This window comes from Humulus lupulus, chromosome 8 (assembly GCF_963169125.1).
Source record: "Humulus lupulus chromosome 8, drHumLupu1.1, whole genome shotgun sequence".
Lineage (NCBI taxonomy): Eukaryota > Viridiplantae > Streptophyta > Magnoliopsida > Rosales > Cannabaceae > Humulus > Humulus lupulus.
In genome coordinates, this window is record NC_084800.1 from 102210884 (window position 1) to 102221365 (window position 10482).

Here is a 10482-nt window from a genome sequence, read left to right on the forward strand (position 1 = left end):
GAGAAAGCAGCAAGTGCCTGTAGTGGCTAGTGTATCAGAGGCACCCCCTGTGTCGGTGCCAGCAGCAGAGCAGCTACCTGAGGTTGGAAATAAATGGGAACCTCTCTATGAAAGGTTCAGAAAGCAGCAACCTCTTGTATTTGAGGGCAATGCAGATCCTGCCAAGGCAGAACAATGGATGAGTATGATTACCACTATCCTTGACTTCATGAGGGTAACTGGTAATGAGAGGGTCGCCTGTGCCACCTATATGTTTCGGGAGGATGCCCGAATTTGGTGGGAAGTGATTACCCAGACCAAGAATGTAAATGCCCTGGGTTAGGAAGAGTTTCGGACTCTGTTCAACGAGAAATATTATAATGATGCCATCAGGGCAGCTAAAGCTGAGGAATTTATTAGGCTACTTCAGGGAAGTCTATCAGTCACTGTGTATGCCTTAAAATTTGATCGTTTGGCGAAATTTTCCATGGAGCTGGTACCCACTGATGGGACCAAGAGAGAGAGGTTTTTGCAGGGACTACAGCCCAGATTAGCCTGTGATGTACGTATCACCACTGTGGCTGGGGTTACTACCTATGCACAGGTGGCTGAGAAGGCACTCACAGCTAAGAGTGCAGAGAACAAGATTTGGCGAGATAGTGCAGCCAGAAAGGAGTTCAGGAGGACAGTTCCTCCATTTGTTGGTTTTGGTAGGGGTGTTGGCCCCAGTGATCAGAAGAGGAAGGTTCTTGACACCTTCCCAGTTCCAGGTCCTGATAGGCGCCCCGTGGTATTACAGTGGGTCTTCCAGGGGGTAGTGAAGCCTGGAAGATTCTTCCTGAATGCCCTAGATGTAAGAGGCATCATTTGGGAGAGTGTAGGGCGAAGGCCTGCTACTTGTGTGGAGCAGTAGGTCATTTTAAGAAAGATTTCCCTCAGGCAAGAAAAGAAGAACCCAGAAAGGTGGACAGCTCAGCCCCAGCTCGAGTGTTCGCATTGACACAAGCAAAAGCTTAGGCTTCTCCCTCAGTTGTTACAGGTCAGCTTCTTAGTGCTGGAACCCCTTATAATGTTTTGATTGATTCTGGTGCTACACACTCTTTTGTTGCTAGTAGTATTATTGATAGGCTATGTAGACCCTGTGATTTTTATGCTGTGGGGTTTGGTACTTTGTTACCCACTAGAGAGTTAGTGGTATCCAGGAGATGGGTCAAATCTTTGCCAGTGGCAGTGGAGGGCAGAGAGTTGTCAGTGGATTTGATAGAGTTGGTTATGACTGACTTCGACATGATATTGGGTATGGACTGGTTGGAAAAGTATGGGGCAACCATTAATTGTAGAAGGAAGATGGTCACCTTTGAGCCTGAAGGTGAGGATCCTTTTGTGTTTGTTGGTGTTGTGCATGGACCTCGTATTCCTATGATTTCTGTATTGAGAGCTAGGGATCTATTGCAAAGTGGTTGCATTGGATTCTTAGCCAGTGTGGTTGATACCACTCAGGTCATGTCAGTGAGACCAGAAGATACCAGACTTGTTTGTGAATTCCTGGATGTGTTTCCAGAAGATTTGCCAGGGTTGCCACCGCATAGATAAATTGAGTTCGTTATAGAACTGGCACCAGGGACGGAGCCAGTGTCTAGAGCGCCTTACATAATGGCCCCAGCTAAGTTTAAAGAATTAAAAGTACAGTTGCAAGAGCTGTTAGATTTGGGTTTTATCATTCCTAGTTTCTCACCTTGGGGTGCGCCAGTTCTGTTTGTAAAGAAGAATGATGGTTCTCGAAGAATGTGCATTGATTACAGAGAACTGAATAATTTGACAATCAAAAACAAGTATCCTTTGCCAAGGATAGATGATCTGTTTGATTAGTTGCAAGGTAAGAAGGTATTCTCTAAGATCGATCTTCGTTCTGGTTATCATTAGTTGAGGGTCAAGGAGGGAGACATACCGAAGACTGCTTTTCGTACCAGGTATGGGCATTATGAGTTTTTAGTCATGTCATTTGGATTGACTAATGCCCCTGCTGCTTTTATGGATCTAATGAACAGAGTGTTCGAGGATTATCTGGACCAGTTTGTGATCGTCTTCATCGATGATATTCTGGTATATTCTCAGACTGAGTCAGAGCATGAGCAGCATCTGAGGTTGGTTCTGCAGAGATTGAGGGAACACAGATTGTTTCCAAAGTTCAAGAAATGTGAGTTCTGGTTATCTCAAGTATCCTCTCTTGGGCACATTGTCAGTAAGGATGGGATTAAAGTAGATCCAGCGAAGATTGAAGCGGTCAGAGATTGGCCAAGGCCAAAGAATGCTTCTGAGGTTAGAAGTTTCCTTGGATTGGCAGGTTATTATAGGCGTTTCGTGGAAGGGTTCTCAAAGATAGCTAGTTCTTTGGCTGAACTGACACGCAAGAGCCAGAAATTTGTGTGGTCAGATAAGTGTGAGAACAGCTTCCAGGAACTGAAGCAAAGGTTGATTACAGCTCTGATTCTGAGTCTTCCGACAGATCAGGAGAAGTTTGTGATTTATTGTGATGCTTCTCATCAGGGTTTGGGCTGTGTTCTGATGCAGTCAAAGAAGATAATTTCTTATGCTTCTCATTAGTTGAAGGAGTATGAAAAGAGATATCCCACTAATGATTTAGAGTTGGCGGCTGTGGTTTTTGCTTTAAAGATATGGAGGCATTATCTCTATGGAGAGAAGTGTGAGATCTATACAGACCACAAGAGCCTGAAGTACTTCTTCACCCAGAAAGATCTTAATATGAGGAAAAGGCGTTGGCTGGAGTTAGTAAAAGATTATGACTGTGAGATTCTATATCATCCAGGAAAAGCCAACGTGGTAGCTGATGCTTTAAGCCGGAAGGGTCCGGGACAGATTCATGGTATGAGGCTGATAGCCAGAGAGTAAGCAGATGATATGACCAGAGCTAGTATAGAGTTGTTGGTGGGCCAGTTGGCCAACATTACGCTACAGTCTACACTGTTGGACAGAATCAAGGAGGGTCAATTGAGTGATCCACAGCTGATCAAGATCAGAGAGGATGTTCTAGCTGGAGCATCCAGAGATTATACAGTGTCTGAGTTAGGCTTAATGAGATACAAGGGGCGGATATGTGTTCCGCTGGACACTGCTTCGAGGCGAGAGATTCTGGATGAATCTCATACTACACCTTACTCTTTGCATCCAGGCACCACGAAGATGTATCAGGATGTGAGATCGTTATATTGGTGGCCAGGGATGAAGAGAGATGTGGTAGAGTATGTGGCTAACTGCTTGACATGTCAACAGATCAAGGTTGAGCATCAGAGGCCGGCAGGGTTATTGCAGCCTCTGGATATCCCATAATGGAAATGGGAAGACATCACAATGGATTTTGTGGTGGGCTTACTCAGGATTGTTGGTCAACATGATTCTATTTGGGTGATAGTGGATCGCTACACCAAGTCAGCTCACTTTCTGCCAGTGAGGGCTACTTATACAGTTGACCAGTATGCAGATCTCTATGTGAGAGAGATCGTGCATCTCCATGGAGCACCTAGGTCGATCGTGTTAGATCGGGACCCCACTTTTACTTCCAAGTTCTGGGGGAGTTTGCAGAAGGCCATGGGGACACAATTGAAGTTCAGTACTACTTATCATCCTCAGACAAATGGGCAACCTGAGAGGACGATCCAGATTTTGGAAGACATGCTGCGGGCATGCGTGCTGGACTTTGGTGGATCTTGGAGTAAGTATCTGCCTTTGATAGAGTTCTCCTACAACAACAGTTATCAGTCTACCATTGGAGTTGCACCTTATGAGATTCTGTATGGTAGGAAGTGTAGATCTCCCATTCATTGGGATGAGACAGGTGAAAGGAGATACTTAGGTCCTGAGGCAGTTCAGAGGACCAGTGAGGCCATTGAGAAGATTAGGGCTAGAATGCTTACTTCTCAGAGTAGACAGAAGAGCTATGCAGATCCCAAGCGCATGAACGTGGAGTTCCAAGTGAGAGACTATGTCTTCCTTAGAGTCTCGCCATGGAAAGGGGTGAGAAGATTTGGGAAGAAAGGCAAGCTGAGTCCTAGATTTGTAGGTCCATTTGAGATCCTGGAGAGGATTGGTCAAGTGGCTTACAGATTGGCTTTGCCTCCGGCGTTGTCAGCCGTGCATAATGTATTTCATGTATCAGCTCTTCGGAGGTATGTATCTGATGTGAGCCATATTTTGAGCTATGAAGATCTGGAGGTTGAGCCAAATCTCTCCTTTGAGGAGCAACCAGTCCAGATTCTTGACAGAAAGGATAAGGTCCTCAGGAATAAGACGATACTTTTGGTTAAGGTGTTGTGGAGGAACAGCAAGGTCGAGGAAGCGACCTGGGAGCTGGAGTCAGATATGCAGGATCAGTATCCCGAGCTGTTCAGGTAAATTTCGAGGATGAAATTTCTGTAAGGAGGGGATAGTTGTAATGCCCCAAATTCTCCGATGTGGTTTAATGGCGAGATTAGTAGGCCAAGAGGGCCATACTTGCTTAATTATGCTATTAAATGAGTAAATGCATGTATATGTGAATTATATTATAATATGATGTTGAATGCATGCATGTGGGTCCACATTTTAATTACAGGGGTGTAATGGTAATTTGGCCCGTTGAGGGTATAATTATATATTTGTATGCATGTCGGTGATATTGTTGAGATGACATTATAATGTGGGTTTGTTCGAGCTTTTCGGCATGAGACGATCCTGGAATATTGATTAGCGATCTAGTCATAACAGGTTTAAGTTCGGGGCTCGGGATGAGTCTCGGGGTGATTTTAATGATTAGAGCGTTACCGGGAATTAAAGGGTAACAGGATACAAATTATTGGTGTTTGAGATTATCGAGGATAGCGGGAATTGGAGAGCTTTAATTATGATTAACGAGATAGGTTGGAAAGGACAAATTTTCCCTTGGGAGCCCTTAGGAACCCTTAATTGACCTAGGGGTATAATGGTCTTTTCACCCCTAGGATTGGTATAAACTATGTTAGGCTGTGAAGAAGAGGAGAAACAGAGTATAATCAAGAGCTTGTTGAGGACTCAAGTTTGGGAAGTAAGCTTTGGGAGTTTGGGAGAGTGGTCTACCATTGAAGAGCATCACAACCTGAGTTTGTGTTGGGGTTTTATGCCCTAATTAAAACTCAAATTCTTTGTAATCTCATTTTATTATCAATAAAAGAATAGAAATCATTTTTTGACTTGGTCAATCACTTTGCTCACGTGTTTTATTTTCATGATTATTTGTTTAATATAAACTTCTATTAAATCCCGAGCATATAGCTAATCTTATTTATAGTGACGTAATCACAGTGGAATATAAATATGATTATATATTCAAAAATAAGTTAGTCCTAAGATTAGTCAGTGCACCGGATTTACACTGACTTGCCAATCTACGATATGATCTACTTACACATTACAGTGTTATGTTCTTTCCAGAACATTAGCAAAGTAGATAAGATCGGATGTATTTGTTACATCGGACAGGACCGATATTGACAGTTGATAAGATAAGTAAACATACCGTTATTATCTATTCTAGTCATATCATATAGTTGACCATAGGTCAATTCAATCTCAATTCTGAGTGGTTAGTATTCAAACTGATTGTATTATTTGAGTTCTTTGACTTGTTCGTTACCAGCTTACCCTACGGACTAGCCCATACTTACATCTTGGGAACTCGGTAGTATAATTGAGTGGGAGTGTTAATCATAGATATGAACATCTATAGCTTCTGATGAAGAAGTGAAACGATGGTTTCCTTTTAGTTTGGTTCAATGTGTTAAATGATAGAGATCTCATTTCAGTAATTAAATTAGTTTACTGAAATATCATTTACAAGGAACTAAGTGTTTTAAGGATAAAATACAATGAGGGGTAAAACGGTATTTTAGTCCTATCTCATTGTAGACCTTCTATAGAGGATTGAGTGACAATTATGGTTGTAACAATGGATAATTAATAGCGTATCTATATTTGTTATAGAGCGTTCTATGAATTCAAGAGTGCAATTCCAAGTCTATAGTGGAGTCACGAGGAATTAATAAGTTAGTAAATTTATTTGCTAGATTTATGATAACTTATTGGAGCTTGATTTCATAGGCCCATGGTCCCCATTGTACCTTGGATAAAATCATCTAGATAGTCTCAATTAATTGATTTAATCATCAATTAGAATTATCAAAGTTGACCAGGTCAATTTTGGATAGTTTCACAGAGTTGTGTAATTTTGAGAAGAAAAGAGAAATTATGGCAGATTTATTAATTAAGATAAATTGGTATCTAAATTAATAAATAAATTTAAATCAAGGTTAAAATTATAAATAATTAATTTGATAAAGGATTTAAATAATTATTTAATTAATTAAATCAATAGAAAATAATACAGGTCTTGATTTTAAGTCCAATGGGCTTATAATCAAATGGGAAATTTTACGGGCCTATAGCCCATGATAATTTCGACCTAGGGCTTCAAAATGGCTGTTATTTTATTGATTTTTTAATTAAATTAAATGGCCTAATTGAGTCTATAAAAGGAGTGCTTAGAGAGAAGATTTCTGAGACGACAGATAAGTCACAAGTCAGATTTTCTGATAGTTTTATATTCTCTCTAAACACAAGTCCTTTTCTAAGCCACTTTGTTATTTTCTCTTCTTCTCTCTATATCTATCTCATGTGTTGAGAATTGCCCACACTAGTCTAGGTGGTTCTAAGGATACATTGGAAGATCGTGAAGAAAATAGAAGATCGGTTCAGTTTCTTGATAATACTCTGCGACAGAGAGGATACAAGAGTTAGAGAAACTGAAGGAAGGACTCTTAATTCCGATGCGTATACTGTAAGTATTATATTATTTGTTTCTCTTTGAATTCAATTTTAGAAACATGTTTTAGGCTATCTTGTATTAATTTGTTTAAAATTAGATATACATGAAAATAAATAAAGATCCTGTATAAGCTTTTTCCAACAGTTTGAGGTAAGTTTCTAGCCACTAGTTCCTTGGTTTGCTCTGTTTTGGTTATTAGTTTCAGCTTGTGATTTTGTTGTGGATAGTTGGAATTAATGGAAGTTTTGGTTGGGGTTTAACTTGGGTTTTGAATAGGGTGTGATATAGATCAAGTTTAGGGGTTGTATTGGATGTTTGAGTGGTGTTTGAGCTTGGTTTGAAAGGTTGGTTCCAAGGAAAATCGCAAGGGAGGAAAAATCAGAGTATTGGTTGAACTGTAGGTTGGGCCGCGACATGGCCAGGGAGGGCCACGGCTCTTGAGGGGTGCTGAAGGAGGCCGCCTCTATTTGAGGGGTGGGCCATGGCATGGCCAGGGAGGGCTGCGGCCCTTAGTGGAATTTTGGCCAGAAATGAGTTTTTGGCTCGGGGATGCTAGCCTTAGGCCTCGGGATTGATCCTACTACCCGGTTTAGTAGTATTTGATGTCTCGGAGGCTAGGTTTTGGTTTGGGAACCTTTGTTATTCATTTTATTGATGGAATCCCATAATTGGATATGACCAGGTAACCGGTAAGGGGCAAAAAGACAGGTCGTTCTCAAGGGTCGTTCTTATATTAATTCTCCCTTGAACCAGAGGTAAGAAAACTGCACCCCAAATGTGACATGCGTGGTTGTTCATGAGACATGTTGATTGTATAAATGTGAACATGGATGGATTATTGAATGCTTAGCAAATTTTGCTCACTTGTGCATGGTACTGACTCATTAGTCAGAATTGGCAAAGGTGACAGTATCAACTGTGAAGCTGTGACTCATTAGTTAAGTTCAGCAGTGGTACTGGGCACTGGTCACACAGTGCTGACCCATAAGTCAGGAACGGCCTTAGCATGATCAACGCAAGCCAATAAAGATTAGATCTAATCGATATCTGCATTGGATGACTCAAAGAGCATTAATGCCGGACCGACCTCAAGTTTGATGAATACTATAAGCGCTTGTGTGACTTACCCATCAGTGACTCATCTGTTAAGTTAGAGATTTACCCATCAGTCTCTCATCTGTTTAAGCTAGTGACTTACCCAGCAGTCACTCAACTGTTTAAGCTAGTGACTTATCCAGCAATCACTCATCTGTTTAAATTAGTGACTTGCTTGCCAGTCACTCATTATGGTTTATCAGAACCTCAAGTGATATTCACTCATCTGTTTAAGAGCTATAAGCTCTGTGTGATTATAATGATAATCATCTGATTATGTTTATATGCAATGCTGTGTTTTCTTGCTGGGCCTTGGCTCATGGGTGCTATGTGGTGTAGGTAAAGGGAAAGAAAAGCTCACCCAGCCCTGAGTGGAGAGCTTAGGTGGTGATGTGTACATATGCGGCCGCTTGACCACCACGGCCAAGGAGTTCTCAGAGGAACTAGGGGGTTTACCCTATTTTTGCCGCTTAGGTCCGCGGGTTTGTAATTTTGAAATAGTAATGACCATTTTGAGTTGTAAATAACTTGTAAATGTTCTTGTGGGCCCATGAACAGTTTTATGTAATTAATAAAATATATCATTTCCTTTTTATTGGTTTTCTACCTTAGCCTGATAATAACACTTAGATACACGTTTTTTACCAAAGGACTCGGGTAGCGGGTCAAATTTCCGGTTCACCGTTCACCGTAATGGTTCTGGGGTAACTAGGGCGTTACACCATCTCAGTCGCAAAAATGGAAGAACTCATCATATATGCCCTCCTCCTGCATCGTTCGCCTCCTACGCCACTGTCAAGAAAAATATCTAAGTCGTAAGCCCCGTCTCCAGTCGTAAAAAGGGAAGAACTCGTCGGTTGTGCCCACCCCCTACGTCGTCCGCCTCCTCTAAGTCATCGTTTTCCTCCTCCACCACTATCGATAAAAAGATCCAAGTCGCAGCCCCTTCACGGCGACCCAAATCTGAGCCCAACGCCTCAAGCTCCTTCTCGCTCCCTCTAGCCTCAGCCCTACCTCAACTCATCCCAGCTTGCCACCTCCATCTTCGACTTCAAACCTATGAGCCAAGGTATCTGCAAAAAATATGGAGGGAAGAAGAAGAAGAAAATAGAAAATGGAAGAAGAAGTACGTTTGGGGCTTTTATTTTTAATAAGAAATCGATGATTGTTTTTAGCTTTGTTTTTGTTCTTTTTATTTAAATTTGATAATTTATTTTTAAAATATCTATGTTAGTTTTTTATTATTTAAAATAGTTTCTTAATTATTTTTTATTTTAAAATAAATTTGTAATTATTTAATAATTCATTAATTAAAAACTTGAGGGTATTTTAGTCATATTAAAAAATATTTGACCAAAATCGGACTCAGGGTATTATTTTGTTCCATTTTGCAAAGCACGGGGTCCAACTTGTTATTTAACAAAACACATGGTCAGATCGGCAACTTTTGCAAAACACAGGATCCAAAATAGTATTTACCCATAATAGAATGAATTATTGTTCTATAGTATATATAAATATATATATTAATAATCTCTACATATATGACATCTAAATGCAATGTTGATATATATATATATATATATTTACATGGCTACATGACATATATATATATAATACAATAATATTTAAAAGGAAATAAAATAAGGATAGAAAAAGTCGTAGTACAATAGTATACATGTATCAACTATTTTTAGTTTCAAATATATCTTGCAATGTTCCTTGATGAATTTGATGAAGAAAAAAAAACTTCAATCACTTGATAAAAAACAAACTATAACACAAACTTATAAGATAAAAAAATGATAAGTATGTCTTTATTATTTTTAAATAAATATAATTTAATTATTTAAAAAATCATAAAAATATCTTAAAATATCTTATTTTAATCAATTAATTTTGTTTTTCTTAAGTTTATGTTTGTTTTAGTTTTTTAATTTGGTAGTGACAAAAGAAGATTATATATTATATGTTTAATATAATATTAAGTTTAAGTTTAATTAAATTTTTATTTAAGTTATAAAATGTATGGTTTTATTATTTTTAAATAATTATCATTGTAAAATATCTAAAAAAATATCATATTTTAATTTGTTTGATTATTTATTTATTTATTTTTATTTTAAGTCATGTTTACAATCTACTATTAAATATAAGAATATTCTGTTACATATAAGAATATTCCGTTAAAGTTAACGGAAAAAAAATAAAAAGTCGTTAAAACCAATAATTTCTGTTATATAGAAATATCTCTTCTATATAAAAAATGTGTAGATGACAGAAATTATTGGTTTTAACGGTTTTTTATTTTTTTCCGTAAATTTTAATGGAATATTCTTATATTTAACAGAATATTCTTATATTTAACGAAAGATTGTAAAATAAAATAAAATAAATAAATAATTAAACAAATTATAATAAGATATTTTTTAGATATTTTACAATGATAATTATATAAAAATAATAAAATCATATATTTTATTACTTAAATAAAATTTAATTAAACTTAAACTTAATATTATATTAAACATATAATATATAATCTTTTATTGTCA